The sequence below is a fragment of the Mandrillus leucophaeus genome, unplaced genomic scaffold, assembly GCF_000951045.1.
Source record: "Mandrillus leucophaeus isolate KB7577 unplaced genomic scaffold, Mleu.le_1.0 Scaffold227, whole genome shotgun sequence".
Taxonomy (NCBI): Eukaryota; Metazoa; Chordata; class Mammalia; order Primates; family Cercopithecidae; genus Mandrillus; species Mandrillus leucophaeus.
In genome coordinates, this window is record NW_012102332.1 from 896537 (window position 1) to 919723 (window position 23187).

The window sequence follows — 23187 nt, forward strand, 5'->3', positions numbered from 1 at the left end:
AGGGGCTTAGGGGAAAATTGAGAATGGCCTGAGGACACAGGATGGGCTGGCTTGGATACCACATTCAGACACATTACTGCCTGTGCTGCTTCCCACTCAGTCTCTCCCTGCTTGGCAAGTAGTGTGGACTCTTCTAGAAGGCTATCTGTACCCTGCAGAAGCCTACTTTTTCTGACTGCCAGCTCCAGGAAGGCTTTGCTCTCAGCACACGTTGGAGTTGGCTCTTGGGGGTGGGTAGCAAGCATTGAGTGCCCCAGAAGAAGCCTGGGCAGGGCCAGCAAGCCCCACAACTCCAGAGAGGCGAAAAGGCCAGCTTGAAGCTGAGTATTGCTTATTATGCATACCCGGATTTCCCTTGAATCTGCAGTTGTTTTGCTTGCCTGCTATTTTATAGGATAGTAATTGCATCCTAGGGCTACGAACTTCTAATGAGCCAGTACCTAGGAGACTAAACCTGGACTTGCTTCTTCTTAGAGAGTTTATTTTTTAAGCAGAGAATTTTAATATACAGATGTAGAATAATAATTTTTCATTTAACATGTGATATTCCTTTGTGGATTAACCTATCATTAGGCCTGATTATTCCACCGCATTATGAGCTTTGTTAAAAGGAGGAAGAAAACAGCTTGTCTTCTTGAAGGTACCAAAAAAATGAAATAAAATAAACTAACTGAATATAAGTGATGCTATATATAAAAGCTGCTATGGGTTACCATGGCAACCAAAGTTCTAAAAATGACAGAAAGAAAAGAACATCAGGTTGTTGTGACAAATGACACTCGAAGTGACAGTTTTCTTGTCGTGCTTGCTTTTAATTAATGCAGCTCTGTAAGGAACGTTATTATTGAATAATAGATTAATGTGGTAAATCAGGAGGCTGGCTTGCAGATTTGTTTTTCCCACACTGGGATAACTGATCAGAGAATGCAGAGAGCGATGGGAGAGTGAAACTCACCGGGAGAGGAGATGACGGATGGCGGCTATCCAGAACCACATGACGAATGTCGGTGCCATACGCTTTCGGGGAGCATAGAAACAGCTGTCTCCAGCAGCCGCGATCAAAGCAAGGCCAAAAAATACAGCAGTCACCACCAAGGAAGGCAGTCGTGTAACATCAAAAATACCACTGGCTTCAAAAATCTTAATACATCGTTTTTATTGCTGGTGGGTTTTGTTAAGTGTTTTCATGTCTGCTATGTAGGATGAATATATATATTTTTTTCCTTTGGTAACCTATTTCTTTCAGCAGGAGATTCTCTGGTTATTGTCAGTTCTTAACGCCACATGTCAAGAGGCCCAGTAGCCCCGCACCCAGTTATGTACAGATAAAAACGCGCAGGCAATGTCTAGAGGAGGCAACAGACAATTACTTTTGATACGTATGGAAAAGAAGAGACACAGACTCTTCCTACAGTTGTGGAAATCGAGGACAACATAAGGAGACAACATGTCCACCACACATGAAGCTGAGATAAAGACCCAGGCCTTCACCCTCCCAAGGCCCTGCATTCACACCATCCACTCCAGGCCTGGCTTCTATGGGCTTCCATGTGCTGGCTATGTGTGCTTCAATCCCCCACCTCCGGGAGGGGTTAGGTGTGCTCCTATGTGATTCCATCGCCCCATGCTGCTGTCTTTGTACACACTCGCCATGTCCTATGTTAATGGTTAATAGCTCATCTCGCCTTTTAGGCTGTGAGCTCCTGGAGGCAAAGAAAACACCTTTTCTCTTAACTCATTTCTTGGCACATGAAAGGGGCTCAGTACATTTTTGTAAATGAAGGAATGAATAAATGAAGCAAAATCTGCTGTCTAAGTGACTTTAGCTGAGTTTCACTGAATTATAGATATGTTAGTTAATTCATCCATCACTCATCAACAGTTTAGGGACTGGCCTTGTGTCAATCACTGGGTAGGTGTGGGTAACACAAAGGCAGTACGATCTAGAACCTGCTTCCAAAGTTTTGACATCTAGAGGTCAGCATGAGCAATCAGTACCACAAGACATCAGGGGAAACACGCTATAACAAAGGTATATGTGTGGTAGAATATGGGAAGATAGAGGACTCTCAGAATTGGGGGCTTCACGACAATTTTCCAGCAGAAAATAAAATGTGAATGGGAGCTTAAGAAGCAAGTGTTAACTAGGCAGAAAAGAGAGGAGATTGTTGTAGAGCAAAGAGTCACAAACCGCAACAGGATATCCCTGAATCTGAGAAATGAGGCATGGCTGTAATGCAGGTGTGTGCAGAGGAGCAGAACAAGCAGGGGCTGGGGAGCTGTAAGCATGTAGTTCATGGGGCCATGTGCATCCCAGGAGGCCTCGACTCTGCAGCTAATGGGGAACCTCTAGTCCTTCCATGTGTGTATTTCAGATTCTGAAATTAATACATACTCACTATGAAAATTTAGAAAATATAAGTAGTAGAAACAAGGGAAGAAACATCAACTGTCTCACACCAAAAATAGTGTTAACACACTCTAATACAGTTTTTTTCACAGCCACGTAGCTATCTGTACAGAACTCCTACTTTCCTCTTTTCATGCAATCAGGATATGTTGCTGAACTGGCATCTGTGTATGACAATACTCAGGAGTAGTGCCTGCAAGGGAAGCTCACCTGAGCCTCAATGTCCACAGTTTCTATGGGAGCTTAAAGTAGGCATGATCAATGGATTTACTGCCCATGTGGCTAATTTCAGTCTCCAAATAGATTAATATTGTTTAACCAAAAACTCTCACCCTAAACCTCATTGTTGTTTTTCTAGCATGGCCAGCCCTACGTTGAGTATACGGATGTGGTCAGTGCTTGCCCTAAAGCACATTGCCAGGCTATCCAGTATGGCCCAAGGACCCCAGGAAAATAGACACAATCTTATCAGGCATCATATTCCAGGGACCCAGAGATTGCCTCTCAGAGGCAGGGGGACAAAGACCAGAACTTTTGTTTTGGCAGGGCCAAATTTTTCATTACCCATGGGCACTAGCTGTGCTCACTGGTACTAGGGTGCTAATGTTCTCAAGCTCTCTCAGGGGACAGAGCTAGGGAACAAATGTATGTACATACACATTTACATCTTTATTAATTTCTCTGTCTATCATCTATCAGTCTATATCATCTATCTATCTATCATCTATTATCTAGCTCTCTATCATTAGACCATCTGTCTTCTATCCATCACCTTTCTATTTATCCGTATTAAAAACCAGGAGTTCACACCAGTACTTCCAATACCAATCCAAATCCACAGGGTTCTTTATAGTTTTTCCCTTTCTCATATTTGTAACTCTCTTCTCTAAGAGTAAGAAACCTATTTCCCATTATCCTTGATATACGTACTGATTCGTTCAATCCTCCACTATTGATCAGTCTTCCATCTCTGCCACCATTTTCTCCCTTCCAGGCATAACTACCCTCCTAATGCTGCTTGATCTCTATACTCCATGCTTGGCCACTCCTCCAAGAGGAAACTCCCTTCACCAAACCCCATGATGGCCCACCCTCTACATGGATGCTGTTCTCACATTCCCACCCCACTCTTGCCCTGACACCTCATAAGAAGGAGGGAGGAAGAAGGGGGAAGAGGAAGAGCTATACACTAATTTATTAGCATAGCCTTTTCTGAGTCTAGAAAATGATACTTGTTCATTGAACAGCATTCAGAAATACAGAAAAGTATAGAGAAGAACTTGAAAGTCATCCGTAACTGCTGTTCAGAGATTTTCATTAACATTTTTTGTTTTACATTTTGTTCTCTTCCTAAGAACGTTTAAAAATAGTTGATAACATAATCTGTACAATTTTTACAACAAAATCAACAGACAAATTCAGATTTGTTCAAGATAGCAGTAGATAAAATGAGGGCAAGTGCTAAAACAGAATAATATTAAATACTGATAGATTATGAAAACATTGGAAGATCCAGGAAAGTGTACCTGAAAATGCCACCAGTCACTTTGATCATGCCCCCTCCAGAGGGTGATGTCTCCCTCTCGTGTGGTCTTGCCCTGCTTTTGAGAGATGACTGCTCTAGTGTAGGTCATGTGTCTTTAATTTAAATGGAAGTGGTGGCTGAGGGAAGGAGGCACAGAGAGGTGAAGAGGAGAGAAGACGGGGGCAGAGGAGAGCCAATCATCCTGTGACTGTCATCTCAATACCTGCTGTAGGGGTACAGACTCCATCTCTGGTGGCATCACCCAGCCTGTTGATCATGCTTGCATGATGCTTGGTGTGTAGTCATCAGAGATAAAAGTACACGCTGGAGTCTATAAAGAGTCATAGCTTCCGGCCATGATGTTTCTGTTTATGGAGTCTTCATAGATACAGCAGTGGAAAATCAGAGAGGATGTGTCAGGGGCTGCCACATGACCCCCTTCCAACCCAAATTCTCCCTGAATGTTGAAGAAACCCAAAAGGTGGCTGATGATTGTGTAGGCAGGATGTTTTGGAGGCAGAACTGAGGCCATGATAGTGAGAAAGAGGAGGAGGAAATTGCAGGGAGCCCTTTAGAAGATCCACTCAGTGGAATACCATGATTGATAGGATATTAATTATGAGTAAAAATGAAGACAACAGATTCTCTTAGGTTTTCCTGTATGGGTGTGGGTGAAATACCAAATTAATGTATGCATTATTAATATTTTAACTTTTCTTTCCTCTAATAACTACACTTTGCAAAAACATCCTGGAGAGTAAGAATTGGGTCATTTCTTTGGGCTGTCCACACACTGAGAGTGCTGAACAATTAGAATACAGTCATTCCATGCTTCTTGGATGAGCTTTCGTCTTACCTACAATAAGCATTATTGTGAACATTTAGCTGCATTGTAATTGACAACCATCTCTGGTTATACTAAACTCAGAGAACAGAACGTGTTCACTGAGATTCCCACCATCTACCTGGCCCTTCTGAAAGAGAATGTGTACTTTCAGGGTTTTGCTCCTGTGTAGTCAAAGTCAAAAACAGTGTGGTGATAAGGCCATGAATTTCAGAATTTAGCCCTCAGGATATGTTTATGCTTTTGCATCCTCTCTTGGGTAGTATATTTCCTGTATACTTATTTACATCTTACTGTGAATATAATATTAACTCCCTTTCTAAATAATTCATAGGTATTGCTAATACATTGTCATGAATGATTTATTTTTATTAAAAAAAAAAAACAAACGGGCCAGGCGCGGTGGCTCACGGCTGTAATCCCAGCACTTTGGGAGGCCAAGGCGGGTGAATCACAAGGTCATGAGATCGAGACCATCCTGGCTAATATGGTGAAACCCCATCTCTACTAAAAATGCAAAAAATTAGCTGGGCGTGGTGGCAGGTGCCTGTAGTCCCAGCTACTGGGGAAGCTGAGGCAGGAGAATGGCATGAACCCAGGAGGCTGAGCTTGCGGTGAGCCGATATCACACCACTGCACTCCAGCCTGGTGACAGAGTGAGACTCCATCTCAAAAACAAAACAAAACAAAAAAACAGTGAAATAAGTGTAGGTCTATAAGGAAAAGTATGATATGCAAATCATAAAGATGAATCAGCTGATGAGTACCTAGGGTTTTTGCACTTTACGCAAAAATTAGAAAAACGGGTCACATCCAATTCTCTCCCACTTTAGATTATATGCCACAAGACAATTTCAGTTGCATTGCTCCTCCCGCAGACAGCCTTAAGAGGAACTCATATCTTTTAATAAAGGAAGCTTCAATAAAAGGTCAATTGCTTTTTTGTTATTTATAAGCATTTTGCTTTATCAACAAAAATAAAGCTTCCTTTACTGAGGTGGCAAATAAAGCCTTTGTTCATATCAGCACAGGGTGCTCACAGACAAAGCATGACAGGGAGATCAGAGCCCAGAGAGAGGATAGGAAGAGACAATACTGAGAAGCTATGAGTAATATTGTTATTGTGCTTGGGCACTAAACTTTTATCACTCAACTTCCTAGTAGCCAAAGCAAGAAGGAAAAGTGGATAAGTTCTGCAGATGTCACTGCCTGCTAGAAGGAAGGCTATTCCTTCCACAGAAGAAATATTTCCAAACCTTCATTTATTTGCCCTTTCAACAAATGTTCACTGTACACTTAAAATGAGCTAGGTAGAGAGTTAGGCTTGGAAGAGACTAGTAAACAAGTCAATCACCTGCATAGATGTGGTAGCTTGTCTTGAGGATGGCCAACATCATTCTTCCTCTCTGTGCAAGCATATGCCCCTTCTCTGTTGAGAGATAAAGTCTGTTTCTCCAACCAGAAACTGGGCTGGTCTGGGAATATGTTGACCAATAGAATATAGCATAAGTCACACCAGGCCAGTTCTGAGACTACCTTTTTAAGAAAAGTGAAAATTCCTGCTTTCTTCCTTTTGGAAACTAGCCACCATGTAAGGAGTGCACCTACCCAGAGACACACTCTATGGCACGTGGAGGAGTGCTGGATAACAAGATGCCACATGGTGAGGTACTAGGGTCAGCTCCATCCAACTACCAGCTGAATCCAGCCAAGTGAGTGACCATGGCAAATGTTGTGGGAAACAGCAGCAAACCATACTGCTGAGCCCTTCCTTAATCATAAGCAGAACAATGTTTTTTGTTTTGTTTTGTTTTAAGCAGCATATTTTGTGAGTAGTTTGTTACATAAGCTCAAAACCAATAACTTACAGTTTCAGAGAAGACCAGCAGATAAACAAGTAGTAACAAAAAGTATGATGCATGTTTGGCTTGCTTCCTCTGCTCTGTGTTTCAGGGAGGTGTAATCTTACAAATATTTCCAGGTCATCTGACCAGCTGGCTCCTGATTAGGTTATGTCAATTGCAGGCACTGTCAATTTAGCCCTTGGGATAATTGACAGGAGGTTGGAAGGTAGGAGGAAGAGACAGTTTTTTTCCTTCTCTTTTCTAGAGTAGTGATTGACTCCAGGTTCTGGTATCTTAGGCATTTCCAGCAGAAGTCGCCAGAGCTGCTCATGAGATTCAGCAGTTCCAGAAGCTGAGATGGTGTGTAGTGAGTGGCATGCTGTCACGGTGGCCATCACAAGCAGCTGAGCGACTACAACATCAGCAGCCTGGGCATTTCCAGCAGTATTATCTGCAGGCCCTAACAATGTCAGTGGTCAGATGATCCCCAGTGCTTCCAGTGCCACTTCCTCCCTCTTTGCTCTTTGGTCACTTCTTCTACTAGAAATACCTAAAGTGTATTCTGGCCTGGCGCGGTGGCTCACACCTGTAATCCCAGCACTTTGGGAGGCTGAGGTGGGTGAATCACTTGAGTCCAGGAGTTCAAGACCAGACTGGTCAACATGGTGAAACCCTGTCTCTACTGAAAATACAAAAATTAGCCAGGTGTGGTGGCAAGTGCCCATAGTCCCAGCTATTCGGGAGGCTGATGCAGGAGAATAGCTTGAACCTAGGAGGCGGAGGCTGCAGTGAGCCGAGATCGCGCCACTGCACTCTAGCCTGGGTGACAGAGTGAGACTCTGTCCCACCAATAAAAAATAAATAAATAAATAAAGTGCATTCTGCTTTTCTAGTGAGACATCCATGGATACAGCTCTTGTAAGCAACACTGCTCTCAGGGAACAGACACCCAGTGATGAAAAAGTTGAGATTGTTTATCTTTCCTTGGGCATAAATACAGTAACAACCTCATTATCTGTGGAAAATGAGATACTGGTATTTCACATATGTAGTAGCAAATATTAATTAATTAATTAATTTTTGAGAGGGAGTCTCACTCTGCTGCCCAAGCTGGAGTGCCGTGGTGTGATCTTGGCTCACTGCAACCTCCGCCTCCCAGGTTCAAGTGATTCTCCTGCCTCAGCCTCCCGAGAAGCTGGAATTGTAGGCACCCGCCACCATGCCCAGCTAATTTTTGTATTTTCAGTACAGACAGGGTTTTGCCATGTTGGCCAGGCTAGTCTTGAACTGTTGACCTCAGGTGATCCCCCCACTTCAGCCTCCCAAAGTGCTGGGATTATAGGCATGAGCCACTGCATCCGGCCAAATATTTATTTAAATTATAATTTGGCATTATGTAGGATAAAGGTCTCTGAAAGTTAACATACTGGAACTAAGAGATGGCTACAATAAACCATTGTGATGGGGGGCTGGCTATTTCTGACTGCACTCGAGAGTTTACAGAAATGCTTAAATTCTCAGCTCAATGTATGATCAGAGGACTAGAGATCTTGTGATGGCTCTCAGATGATCCTCAGACAATCCATTGTCCTTTGTTAGCTGCAAGAAATAAGAGATACAGTTGAAAATCAGGCCCATAATTTGATTCTGCAAGTCACAGAATTCAATATAAGTTAGAGTCACAGCCTTTCCATATCACTTAAGTGAAAGTCAGGGCACTAATTTAGAAAGAATGGGACCTCCATGAAATGGAATGGGGATATTTCAGTTGGTTCAGAAGAAGCTGAGAATTATGAAACCCCAAATTTCCTTGAGCTTTTTGCTAGTAGAAGCGGCCTCCCCTTCCTCTGTCTGAGAAAGAGCCTCTTCTCTCACTTGAAGCCTTGATCAGGGCTTTTCAGACCTTGATGTGCATAAGAATCACCTGAGGATCTTGTCAAAATCAACATTTTGACTCGCTAGGCCTTGAGAGTGGCCTGAGATTCTGCACTTCTAGCAGGCTCGTAGGTGACACCATGGCTGCTGATTCACAGATCACACTCGACACACCGAGGGACTCAATAAGTGCCTCCCCATAGCGGCTGAAAAGGATGTCAATTCTCTACCAGATCTATCCTCACCATCTGTCAAGGTTTCCGGACCTGAAATTAGGAGATCAAGTATAAAGTCTAACCCAGCATGAGATAGCATTGAAAGAGTGGTAACAGCATGCCAATTTCACATATTGGTATTTCACATATGTAGTGGCAAATATTAATTAATTAATTAATTTTTGAGAGGGAGTCTCACTCTGTTGCCCAAGCTGGAGTGCCATGGTGTGATCTCGGCTCACTGCAACCTCTGTTCTTATATTAGAAAGAAGTAGGCCGGGTGCGGTGGCTCAAGCCTGTAATCCCAGCACTTTGGGAGGCCGAGACGGGCGGATCACGAGGTCAGGAGATCGAGACCATCCTGGCTAACACGGTGAAACCCCGTCTCTACTAAAAAATACAAAAAACTAGCCGGGCGAGGTGGCGGGCGCCTGTAGTCCCAGTTACTTGGGAGGCTGAGGCAGGAGAATGGCCTAAACCCGAGAGGTGGAGCTTGCAGTGAGCTGAGATCCGGCCACTGCACCCCAGCCTGGGCGACAGAGCAAGACTCTGTCTCAAAAAAAAAAAAAAAAAAGAAGTTAAAAAAGACGTAAGGAAATGGATCCTAAGATTGCTAGACCAAGGAAAAAAGATAACATTGAATTAGGTCAAATTTATCAAAACAGATTCCACATGTTAGTTTGAGGGTTGGGGAGTAACTCTACCTCCCAGCTTGCCTCATTAGTTGACTGAAACCTGGACTTAACGTGGCCACTTTCATTGAGGTTGCAGTGTTGTACACCCGTGGTGTGAGGTGGACTAACACTCTTAAAGACTTAGGCAAATAGTTACACTGGAGTGGGATTTATCAAGTATGACCCACAAACCTGCGCATTCACTGCGTTTCCCAGATGGGACCAGACTGTCTTCATTTAAGTATTGAGAAATGCATGGGTGAGGAGAGAACCAGATGCTTGAAAACTCTTTTGTAGCAACCTTCCATGAGTCAGCTTGGTGAGAAAATCCACAGTGCTTCCTGATTCACTGGGAATCATGGAATCTCACAGTGGCAGGGTCTAAGTATTATATACAGCAAAACCACCAGGAAAAAATGGGCACAGCAGGGATCTTTGGCAGTGATGTCCTAAGAATGAAATAAATGGGTGGAATGCCGAATGATTGTTTGAAATATGCAATTTTATTTGATTTGATTTCTTATTTTTCAAGAGACAGGATCTTGCTCTGTCGCCCAGGCTGGAGTGCCGTGGCCCGATCATAGCTCACTGCAGCCCTGAATCCCTGGCCTCAAGGAATCCTCCCACCTCAGCTTCCCAAAGTGCTGGGATTATAGATCTGAGCGGGTATGCTCGAGTGGTCTATGCAGTTTTAAAACTCTAGATCTGGTGGCCAGAAACATGACTCGATTTACTGGAATTGAGATGTTTTGTGTCATCCAGTACCAAGAACTGAGTCAGCTCACAGTCCAAAGTTCCACTGGAGGAAGGGGAGACTCGGCCTACTTGAGAATGGCCCTTCTACACTGCAACAGGAATATGTTGTAAAGGTCCCCCTTGCCCATTCTCCAGAGGACCTGTGGTCATTTGTTCTGTTAATTTACACTGATTCTGATGTGGCACTGCTTCAATCCCTTGCTGCAAGTAGGAAGCTCAGAATTTTTACTGTTATTTATTCCTCCTGCTCTTCCAATACTTTTGTGAGGTTCCTTGGAGCTTAGTAAGTAAATGATATTTTGGCCTAAACCTATCTCAGCATGGTTCCTGTGGGTTGCAGACCAACCTAATTCCATTATGTACAATTCAAATATACATATTTGGCAATTGACATTATTGTAGTGGTCTCGGAATCTTGGAATGAGGACTACTATGGTGAGAAAAGACAAATAGTGTTCCCAGAACTTCCCCGTTCTTACCAAAATGGTAAACCCAGAGTGATCCTGCATCCCAGGGGGAATCAGAGAGATTCGTGCCACCAACAAAGACTTGAAAGAACAGAAGTTTTCCTATCGTCTGCCCAGTTATTCACTTGTCCACTTGACCTGTGCAAAAGACAAACAGATCTGGAGAATAACTTGACTGATGCACATTTACAACCCCCCTCACCTTGCTAACTCATCCTTCAGGTCTCAGCTGAAATACCATTTCCCTGAGAAACTTCTGTGACACATAGAGTAAGTTGTGCACACCCTCCCTCTCCCAAAAGTCAGTAAGGCTGAGTGCATAATGGTAGATGACAATTACACAAAAATGACACTTGTATAGGTTGGTCTGAAGCCAGGAAAACAGATACTTCAAACAGGTAAATCTAACAGAGGAAATTGGTTGCTAATTATTTTTTGAGGAGCTAGAGGCGCAAAAGGGGCTAACAAGTAGATTGTTCAGATATTAGTAACTGCAGGTGCCCCATTCACTTAGGGCTGAAAGAACAAAAAGGGAGGATGGTATTACCTGCAGGTAGGAGCTTGCCCTGCAAGACCACTGCTGGGCACTGCCATTGCCACTGGGTCCACACCACTGTCAAATTCACTTATGCTCTGCTGAAGCTTCCAGGCTCCTGGAGCCCACAGCTGCCCACTACTGCCACTGCTAGTGGTTCTCAGCTGATGACAACCCCTGTCAGAATGTCCAGTGCCACTGGATTCCACAGTTGCAGGCAGCCGTCAGGGACTCTGCTTTCCTGATATATTCCAATCCTCCAACAGAACCTCCCCGGGGCAGGTGCTAACCCGATGTCTACTGGAAAGGGAGTCTGGGAAACGGGGTTTACAGAGATCCAGACACCTCAAAAAGGAGAAGACTATAAAAGACACAAAAGAGGACACAAGCAAACAAGAAAATGACCAGAGCAGTCCAACCTTTTGGCTACTTGGCATCCACTCCCAGCCTTCCACCTGAGTTTCATTTGTGTACAATACAATGCTCAGGGTAGCCTGCTGGAGTTATACGAAACACGTGAAACATTTTCATGTACTTTTTCAAAAGATAAAAAGTCCCATCTATAGCCCTGAAGCCAACTCTGGATGAGGCTGACAAGGTAGTTCTGGCCAAGCCAATGGTACCCTGGAGTTGCATAATGGAAGCAAGAATGGGGAGTTCCCACTCCCACTACACAGTCTTTTAAGATTGAGTTCTGTAAATCATCCCCTGTAAATATGTCTCAGATGGCAACCAGTGTGAGAGATATTTACAGGAGAAGCTTTTCAGAACTCAATCTTAAAACAGTTGTCATATGTCACATAATAGAAAAGTCTAATGCAAAAATTGCAAAGATTCAAATGATCTTTTGGGCCAAATCTTATATTGCCTGCAGTACAAACTGAGAGCATAGAATCAAAATTCGGTCAAGGAATGGAAGTGACTATCTCTGCATGAATGGTACAGTTTCCCCCCCACATAATATCATATTCCTGTCTGCAACTCATGCTGTTGGTTCATGAATGGTTCAGGCTCTCACTGGTCCATGTTCATGCTTTCTAGACTGATGTTGATTTTGATTTTGATTGTCCGAATTAGGCTGAAGCATCAGCATTGGGAGTAGTCACAATTTGGTTAGTCCAAGTGAGTGGCACAAGGATTGTTTCAAACAGTAGAACTTTCGAAGGAGATGGCCCTGCCTGTTCTGGAAGCGTTCAGCTCTCCACTACTCAGGCTTATATTATGGTTAAGAGAATGCAGGCCTAAGCACGGAAAGCAATATTTGAATCCCATTCGGGAAATGGCTTAGAAGCCAAGAAAGTTTCAAGAACTTTCCACCTCTGAAAATGTGTATTTGCTATGAGTGTTGACCTCAACTTAGCCACATGTGTGATTCTATCCAGAGGCTGATCCCGTGCCTCAGTTTCCCCAACTTCTGTGAAAGCTGACTTGGTGAATGGGATCTGGTGTCTGTCCTTACCCTCTACGTCCCTGTGCAAACCTCTACTGAAGCTATATTTCTACTTGCAGACCTCTCACTTCTTTATATCCCAGCCCCATTGACTCCTGCTTCAGGAAGCGCCTCCCCTCCCTTCTCAGTCCTCAAACAACTTCAGAGGGAGGCTCCTGTGGCTGGGATCTTCCATGCCCCTTCTTGTCCCTCCATCCTGTTCACCATCTTGCTATCTACAGGCTGGAAATACTCACTGAGGGCATAGAGAACAGTGACTTGCCTAGAACGTAAGAATTCCTTTGTAAGATTTGACACCTAAATATTATCATTATTTGTTGTGAAAATTTGGTATGCAAACGCAGCAATGCTGATTACACAGCCCGTTTTGGGGGGCGTTTGCGAACTACGAGGAGAGTTTCCAGGTCTCCACACACCCTTAAGGATTACGTCGCTTTTCACAGTCGTGTTTTTAAGCTTCTTGCTAAGGCTTATAAATTTACGAGTTTCACTATGTTCCAAAGGGAAAAAAAAGCCGCATTCCCACACCGGGAGTCGAACCCGGGCCGCCTGGGTGAAAACCAGGAATCCTAACCGCTAGACCATGTGGGAGATGACGAGAAAGTGCTGGATTCTAAACCAATTGAATCATTTCCGCCTGCCCTTGCCTTCCGCGCTCCGCCCCGCCTCTGACCACAAAGCCCTGTCTGCGCCTGCGAAAGCCCCGTTGCTGACGGCGCGTTGCTCCTGGAAAGGCGGAGGCGGGGTTTGGCGCTGCGGCTCCCGGTACCGCCGGTTCTTCAGCGGCGCTCTGCGCGGAGGCCGCCAACCCGTCGCACCCCGGCTCGCGGAGGCCACCCCAGACCTCCTTAGCCCCGGCCCGTAGGAGCCCACAGCCCGGCCTCAGTTTCCAGAAAGCTGCTCCGTGCGATTTGGAAAGAGCATGGTTTGAAGGGCTGCAGAACGGAGCCGCGCGGGCCTGGTCCGGGCGCCGAGCCGCACCTGCCGTTAGACCCCATTCTGCCAGTCAGGCCGTTTTAACTGAAATGTTGCGTTTAGATGAACTCTAGTTTCGTGAACCAAGCCCGAATGGATGAAACTCATAGGACATGTTTTGGAGCCAAAGGCCTTGCGAAACGGCTGGCTTTAAGACCTTGTTCAGAGAGCCCGCCCTTTGCAGGCACGTGGTTGGAGCTGGAGTTCTTTATCCTCAGCAAACTGATGCAGGGCACAGAAAACCAAACACTGCATGTTCTCACTCACAAGTGGGAGCTAAATATTGAGAACACATGGACACAGAGGGGAACGACACACATGGGATCTATGGGAGGGTGGAGGGTGGAGGAAGGACAGGATCAGGAAAAATAACTAACAGGTGATAGGCTTAGTACCTGGGAGATGAAATAATCCGTACGACAACCCCCCATGACACAAGTTTACCTATGTAACAAAACTACGCGTCCTGCACATGTATCCCTGAACTTGAAAGTTTTTTTTTTTTTAATCTTGTTTAGGGATGGCCTTACATTATTAAAACAAAAATAAAAACAAAACACCTAAAATCGTAAGGGAAGAACCCACTTACTGCACTACGGTAACAACACTTCCATGGCCAAAAAAAAAAGAGTAAAAAACTAAACTGCTGAATGGCAGATAAACATGTAAAACCCATAGAAGAAAAAAAAAAAGAGAGACTGGTATTATATAGATCAGAAAGTACACATGAATGATAATAAGACAATCACTGCAACATAAAAGTGGGAACTTAATGTTCAGGCCCTTCATGGAGAGGAAGCCCATGGCTAAGAGGCATTTGAGAAAGATCTCAGCCTCACTGATACACAGCCAGCATTTGGCCAACTAGCAAAAGTGTGGAAATGTCAGGTACTGGCAAGCATGTGGAGAAAAGGAATTTTCTAGAAACTTGTAAAGCTTGATCAGGGAGGGAGATTGTCAGGATTTCCTAAACGTGCCTATGATCAAGCAATTCCATTTAAAAAATTTTTGCAAAACTAGTACGGTTCTGGAACTGCTGTGCATATACTGAACACGAAGTAATACTGCTTTGAAAATACCTGTGTTAGACACAGCTTAAGGCACAGTAGCACTACCACACTGCAGCCGGCAGAACCGTCCTAAGCAAAAAGCATAGAAGGATGGAGGGGTTACTAAGAATTTCAAAGGTCTATGTGATAAAATAAAACAGTTTTTAAGTATTTCAAACGTTTGTGGGAAGAAATCACTATAAACAATGCAACAGCCAGCCCTAGGCTGGGAGAAAATATTTGAAATATTTTTGATAGGAAAAAGTGACTATCCTTACCGCTGAATCTAAGCATTCAAGAAAAACCCACAGAAGGGGCTGAGGCTGTGAATAGAGGATTTAGAGGAGAGGGGTTCTGATTGGTCAGCAAATGGGGGCTGGAGCCAGCTCAACCTTGCTGGTACCATAGCAACACAATTTAAAGCAGTGCTGAAATATCCAGCATCAGGGAGGAAGTGAGGCAACCATCTCAGACAATGACAATAGGTACAGCCCCTTTGGGGCAGGAGCAACCTGACAATTGTCTATCAAAATAGGAAGGTGCACCTTCAATCTAGAAATTTCAATTCAGCGTTGCCCAAGGCCAGGAGCCCTGTGATGGCCATGTCTTAAAGGAGTCAGTCTGGGGGCCAACTCTGGGCAGTAGCAAGCAGTGGGGACTTGGGAACCCTGAGGCCTCTAAATCCCGGTCTGCTTCTCCTACACCAGGACAAGGCCATTCACCTTTCTGACAAACGAACAGAGTGGCTGGCTTTCTCCTGCTGTGCTGTGCAGTTTTGCTGGGAATCGGCTGCCCAGGCAGAGGCGGTCTTTCCCAGATGTTTCTCTCTCAGTGGAGCCATGAATGGGTAAGGGGTGAGTCTTAATTCCAGGCCCAGGTGCTTAGACAACTGGCAATTGTTTCCCACTCTGCTAGTCCGCTACCTGAATGCAGAGGATTCTGAGGCTGGAGGAGGAGCCAGCGCCACAGATGGAAAAAGAGTGGGTCCCTGAGTCACTGCGTGGAAACCACTTCCAACCACCAATGAACACACCGAGTTCTTATAGCCAGAAATAAAGTTTTATTGCATTCATCATTTAAATTTGGGGCTTGTGTGTTATCACTATCCTAAGTGACACAACAGGGTCCTGAAAAAAGGGCAAGCACCACAAAAATGAAACAGGTGTTCTAGTAGATGATTACATGTCTTAGCAATGATGGCAGGGCTGGGGTGAGGAGACACTGAGGTAAAGTATGGTAGAAACTGAAGTACAATAAGAAGGCTTGAATAGTGTGCTTCATTTTACTGAGTAGTGTATCAGGATATTTCACTTCAGTTTGGTAATATTAATCCAAATAATTTTAAAAAATAGGAACTAATATCATACATTTCTATAATTTATTGGAGATTAATGTACTTTAATAATTTAGAATTTAAATTTAAGAAATGTTTAGATCTGAAAGATAACTGGGAATTTTCAAGGCTAGAACCTCAAAAATATCCAGGAGGTAAAACTCACTTGCCCCAAATCATCCAACTGAGAGATTTAGTGAAATCCTTTTAGCAGATCCTCCTGCATTGGTCCCATGATAAAAATAACATTGGAATATGATGAAATGAATGAAAACGTAGACAGCATTTTTTCCGTCAAGGAATGGAAAGTTCCATGACAAACATTCTGAACCAAAAGTTTTCAAATTCCAGTGTCTTTCTATTAGTTGTAATTTGGGTGCCATAATATTACTGGTAATCAATGGTTTATTAACTTGAGCAACCTGAGAGTTAAAATAGAATAATATGGAGTGTGTGTGTGTGTGTGTGTGTGTGTGTGTATTCATGTGTATAAGTTTTCTCCCTCTTTTGAAGTCAGGTGTCCCTGGCATAAATGCTATTTCTTTTTTATTTTTTGACACGGAGTCTCGCTGTGTCTCCCAGGCGCCCGCCACCGTGCCCGGCTAATTTTTTGTATTTTTTTTTTTAGTAGAGACGGGGTTTCACCGTGTTAGCCAGGATGGTCTCGATCTCCTGACGTCGTGATCCACCCGCCTCGGCCTCCGAAAGTGCTGGGATTACAGGCGTGAGTCACTGCGCCCGGCCCTAAATACTATTTCTAAAAGCTCACTAGGGCCGGGCAGGAGAATGGCGTGAACCCGGGAGGCGGAGCTTGCAGTGAGCCGAGATTGCGCCACTGCACTCCAGCCTGGGCGACACAGCGAGACTCCGTCTCAAAAATAAAAATAAAAATAAATAAATAAATAAAAGCTAACTAGCTAATTTTTGGAAAAACTACTGAACCTTTGAATTTGAATTTCCCTCTATAATAATAAGAATCACTGTGAGGGCACTGAGTCCTTGTGAGGGTGAGTTCCTGGTATCACGCCTGAAATGAAGGTGGTACTTGCTGCGGGTTAACTGCCAGTATCCACTGTCACCCTGCAAATGCTCTGTGGAGAGCCCCGGTCCGGCCACCTCCACTCAGCTAATGAACAGGGATCAGGAGGGACCCGTGGCTCCTCCAGTGACAGATCTTCTGGCTGATCACTTCTCCAGTGGTGTTTGGTTCTGACTGAGGAAATTACCTGCATTTCACCCGTCTTCTGTCTGCCCAGACCTCTGTGACAGTATCATCCCCAGAAAGCTGAAGGGACTTGCTTGAGTGCACACAGCCAATTTGGCCAAGCTGCTGGGAAAGACCTCGTGTGTTCTCTGCATGCACGTGCGTGCTTTCCTCTCCAGCTCTCTTTTGCTGGAATCTGTCAGTGCTTCCTGTCTTTATTAGTTATTTGATAACTGTTTAAGGCCTTGTGGTTTTCATCATCTTTAAGCCAATTAATCAGAGCTCTTTCGTGTGTAAACATCACATGTGCAATACACAGAAATACACAGAAAGACAGAAGAAGATCCAGTAGTTGTAAGATTTTTCATTGGCCAGTTTTTAAGTTTCTTAAGTGTATGTTTTCAAAAACCTTAAATTGAATGCAAGTTCCTTGGGCAAGAGTCACGTCTGAACTGTTTTTCTGCCCTGTCCATGGAAAAGCATGGAGCCTGGTACACAGTTGATGTGCAACTATTTTCTATTCTGTAAAAGAAAGGGGGAGTCTCACACTCTTGTGCAGGCTGGAGTGCAACAATTGTTTTGATGGATTTGTTTCCTTTTTAATGATGATAGGGTTACAGAAATAATTTTTGGCAAGTCCAGCTTTCTCAACTCGTGTTAAATAAATGTGCCCAGTGGGGGAGGAAGATGAGGACTACCCCTATTCTTGCTCTAACAAACACACAAAACAAAACAAAAGTTGACATTGCCTCCAGAGAGGGTCTGGTGGTTCTCTAAGCCAAACAAAACTTCTATTTTAAAAAGTAATTGTTTAATTATATTACCTTAACCTCATGAAATTGTCAAGAATCCACTGGTTTTGACTTACTACAATGGAAATTTCATATCGTTCAACTTAATTCCTCTACCCCTAACTGTGAGGGTCAGATCTACCTATTATATTAACAGAGCAGACTAAACGAAAAGCTCACTGTTTAATTAAAACCTGAGATTCTCCAACATCAATAAGAACAGCAATAACAACAAAAAATTGTACTTGCTTCCAAAGTTACAGATACTTTGATTTTTAAAGTGAGAGAATACTTCAGGGGAAAGAGGCATTTAACTGACGGCAATTAAAATATTTTATTTTGCACATTTTCACAAAAACATCTGACCCGAAGAAGACATATTCCAGGAGCCACTCGCAGGGCTTGAAAAAGGCCAGAACAACTGAGGTTCCTGGCTGCTTAAGCCTCATTCACTTTGTGAGACTTCACCTTCTGCTGTAAGGAAAGAGTTAAACATTCCTGTCACTGTTCTCCCTTAGGTCCTATTATCAATGAGCGTGGGCCTTCACTGGATCCCTCCAGAATTGTTGGATAGGCTTCCTCGCTGGCCTCTCGTGCCTCAGGTTTGTCCTCTGTCTAATACGATTATGGCAGTCCACTGTTTAAAACCCTTTAATGGGCATTAATTATATCAGATCACGTTCAAATTCCTTAGCAATTCAGGAAGGTTATTAGCATCTGACTCATGCCCCCACCCACAGCCTCACTGCTCTGCTTCGGATCCTTGAAGCTTCTCCTAACACACCCTACTGCTTGAAAACATTTTTCTTTTGTCTGGTTTGTTTCTTTCTAAAATCCCTTCTTTCCCTGACTTTATGCATGTTGTTTGTCCACTCTACCTAAGAAATGTCAGCAAGACTCAGCTTAAATGTCACTTCATTATAGAAATACTCCTAAATAAATACGTAGTTCAAAAAAGAAATCCTCCTGGAATTGAGTTCTGTGCCATGATGTCTCCATCCCCATCCCAAGAGGATTATTCTCATCATACCACTGATAAAAAAAGAAACTTCGGCTGAATTAAATGTAAAGAGATTTAAGAAATGAACAATTCGTGAATTAGGAAGCCTCCTGAGCCAGAGTAGACTCTGAGACTCCAGCACAGCCACGGGGTGGAAGAAGACTGATGGACAGAAAAAGGAAAGTGACATATGGAAAACGGAAGTTAGGTACAGAAACAGCTGGATCGGGTACAGCTCGGCGTTTGCCTTATTCGAACAGTTTAAACAGTTGGCTACATCTGATGGGCCAAAACTCAGTGACTGGCACAAGTGTAGGCTGCGGTCTGTTTACCCCTCCACTTGTTATAGTTCACGATGTACAGAGAAACCTTTAGGCTGAACTTAAAATATGTAAGGAGACAGCTTTGGGCTAAACTTGATTTAACCATTTCACCCCAAATTTGAGAGATCAACCAAAACTTGAGCCATTGATGTCACTATAACCGTTGTAAATATACTGATTTGGTCTGGAAACCCACTGGGAAATGGTAGAACAGTGCGTTTTGCAAGGTAGGAGCAAGGACTGAGCAGAAGGTACCTCCTTATGCTGGAACGTCCTGTTTACAGGAGAAAAACAAAGCCTGATCTGTTCTAGGATCTGTGTGTTTCCTTAACGTCTTAGTTTGATCACGTCACATTTAACATGAGTGACTCCGTTTTGGTTTGGAGGGACTCTTCTCAGTGGTGAGATTATGCACCCAAGGCCCGAGTTCCTGAAGTTTTACTGCAGTGAGGATGAAGAAAGCAGAGCCTTTCTCTGATGTCTCAGAAGGTCCAGTCTTTGGGTTCTAGACTGTGAAGGAGTTGACTGTCCTCAGTGAACCATAAAAAGCTTTTTTACCTGTGACATCATAATCTACTGTTGTAACATCAGTCCTCTTGCATGGTAAAGCTTTCATACAACCAGAAAACATGCAATGAAAGTGACAATTAAATGATATCCCTCTATAAATGTTTCAGTGACCCATTGGGTAGCCAAATGTACCCGAAGCTTTAATTTGTCTTCCCAGGAATATGGGTTTCAAAAACCAAACATGGGTCACAAACTATTTTAGCAATTTAGAAGTCATCATGCCAATATGTATTTAATTTGGATCATTTTATCTTTCTTATGATGAGTTGTGGAATGCAGAGCTTTTAATAAAACCTTTAAGGAGTCAGAAAGGACAAGGTGACTGTCCTGGTTCTCTGTGAGTTCATGCTTAGCATTGGACTTATGTCCTCTTGAATACCAGTTGCTTCTCCAATTTAGATACTTAATGCTGATAACTGATGGGTTAACATAGGTAATTTGACTTAGACCTTGGAGTTCATTCAGATAGTATTATCTAAACAATTTCAGTATTGGCTGATTTAGCGTGAAAATCTGGCAAAGTATTTTCTTGGTATTCAATTAATTTTTGTTTTACTTGGGTTAGCAGTTTTATAATCCAGTCAGTCTTTTCATTAAAGTTCCAGGAATTCTTACCCAGTCCAAATGATATGATTCTAAAGTTACCAGAAACCTGTATTCAAGAGTGCTTTTCAGGGTCTTTTCCATCCTTTCATGAACCTCCTGAAAGACACCATATTCCAGGATTCAGTGTGCTTGTGAAGTTTTCAGTAACTGCGTCAGCATTAAGCAATTAACTGTAGAAATGACTTTAAATAGTCATAATTAAAGCCACAATTGACAAGAAAATTTGGTTATTTCTGTGGTCTAAAATAACTTAACATATTATGATTGATAGCATATACCAGACATATTCGAATTTTAGCAATCCCATGCAATTTTGGAACATATATTAATATCATTCACTAAAATATAACCTGAAGAAGGTTAAACATTATTTTTTATTTTGACAAGGCTTCCCATGTAACTTAATATATCAAATAATCCTGTTGACCTCTTTTAAAGGCTTCAGAGGCCCTCTGTAGCATCTCAAAGTTAGAGGTCAGAAGAGACAATTTTGAAGCTGAAATGTGATGTTGGAAGCCTGTGTAACCACCCAGTGGGTTCACCTTGCCCTCTGCTTAGACAGAGCCGATTTATCATGACAGGGGAATTGCAATCAAGAAAGAGTAATTCATGTAGAGCCAGCTGTGTGGGAGACCAGAGTTTTATCAGTACCCAAGTCAATGTCCCTGAGCATTCGGGCATCAGAGTTTTTAAGGCCAACTTGGTGAGTCTTCGGGGAAGCCAGTGAGTTGCGAGTGCTGATTGGTCAGGTCTGAGATGAACTAACAGGGAGGTGAAGCTGTCTTCTTGTGCTAGGTCAGTTCCTGGGTGGGGACCGCAAGATCAGATGAGCCAGTTTGTCAATTTGGATGGTGTCAGCTGATCCATCAAGTGCAGAGTCTGCAAAATATCTCAAGCACTGATCTTAGGAGCAGTTTAGGGAGGGTCAGAATCTTGTAGCCTCCAGCTGTGTAACTCCTAAACCATAATCTCTAATCTGTGACTAATTTGTTAGTCCTACAAGGGCAGTCTAGTCCCCAGGAAAGAAGGGGGTTTGTTTTGGGGAAGGACTGTTACCATCCTTGTTTTAAACTATAAACTATAAATGAAGTTTCTCCCAAAGATAGCTCAGCCTACCCCCAGGAACGAACAAGGACAGCTTGGAGATTAGAAGCAAGATGGAGTCGGTTATGTCAGATCTCTTTCACTATCTCAGTGACAACTTAGCAATGGCGGTTTCACCTATAAAATATGTTAATGGTTTGAAACACTTGATATTATGAAATAGAATTCTAGGTCACCAAAAATCATTCATTTAGTCAAAATACTAACTTAAAAGTTTTAAAAAGGCAAAAATCGTCACTCGTAGATAGAGGGAAGACTTAGCTTTCCAAACAATCTGTCTCTTGTTTTTCTCTTCTTTATTTGGTGGTTTATTCAAAAGGCAAAGTAAAATATTTCGTTATCGTTTAATATTACATGAAAATCTTGTTCAAGAGAGAAAGCCAAGTTTCACCCTTGAATTAGTATACTGTTAATGTCAACCCCAATCTTTAATAAAATCTGATAGACAAATCTATTTAATCTTAATCAGTTTGATCATAAGGTGAGATTCTCTTAGACCCTTTATAACCCTTTACAAATTTTTGTTGAAGAGTAGATCAGTGCTCTGAGAAAACCCTGTTGTGTTTTTATTCCAATATGTAATTTATGGAAAAACTGAATAAAACCCCTTTACTTTAGTCAATAAGTTCACACACAGAGTTTCTTTCATAAGATTAACTTTTCACAGACCTTCCACAACTTGCTTAAACCTTCAGCTTTATCCTATTTAACGTGAAACAGTCCTTTAACCCTTTAATCTAGGCAAAAATAGCCACATTCCCATGACTTCTTGTAATCTTTTACTAAAAATACCTTTCACATTCCTTATACCCCCTGCATGTAAAACTGTTCCTTCAGTAGTCTCAGTTATATGTTACAATGTTAACACTTAGCAACTTACTTTTTTTTAATTTTTTTTTGAGATGGAGTCTCACTCTGTTGCCCAGGCTGGAGTGCAGTGGCAAGATCTCGGCTCACTGCAACCACCACCTCCCAGGTTCAGGTGGTTCTCCTGACTCAGCCTTTTGAGCAGCTGAGATTACAGGCATTCACCACCACTCCTGGCTAATTTTCATATTTTTAGTAGAGATGGGGTTTCACTGTGTTGGCCAGTCTGGTCTCAAACTCCTGACCTCAGATGATCTGCCAGCTTTGGCCTCCTAAAGTGCTGGGATTATAGGCGTGAGCCACCGCCCCCGGCCTCACTTAGCAAGTTTTATTTTTGGTGAAAAACCTCGTAAGTGAGCGATTCTGATTATGTACCAGGTCTGGAACCTAGAACACCAGACAGAAGTGCAGATAAACTCTCTTTCCAGCGTAGTCGGGGGCATGGGTAACTCCACGTGTCCCCAGGCCTTATTTAGAATCTAACAGCTCTGAAGCAGTTCAGTTTAACACTTTTCAAAGGTCAAAGCAGTTTATAACCTTAAAGCATTTAGTAAACCTAATACCTGACCAAATGTCTTTATTTTACCAATAACCTTTATAGCTGTTTCTATTTCTCAAAGACTACTAAAGTCATGTGAACTAAAAAGCATTACATTTTTTACTTTTCTGACAAAATATTTGATTTGATTTAAGCACTTATTATTTTTAAACCAATTAATCAGAGCTCTTTAATATATAAACATCACATGTGCAATAATATAAATACACAG

At 42.9% G+C, this 23187-nt stretch overlaps 1 non-coding gene across 1 annotated transcript; it reads right to left on the bottom strand.

Annotated features, from left to right (window-relative positions):
* Positions 1-13114: 13114 nt before the first annotated feature.
* Positions 13115-13186, bottom strand: TRNAE-UUC. Its single transcript has one exon. It is a non-coding gene; the product is annotated as a tRNA-Glu (tRNA).
* Between the last annotated feature and the right edge of the window lie 10001 nt (positions 13187-23187).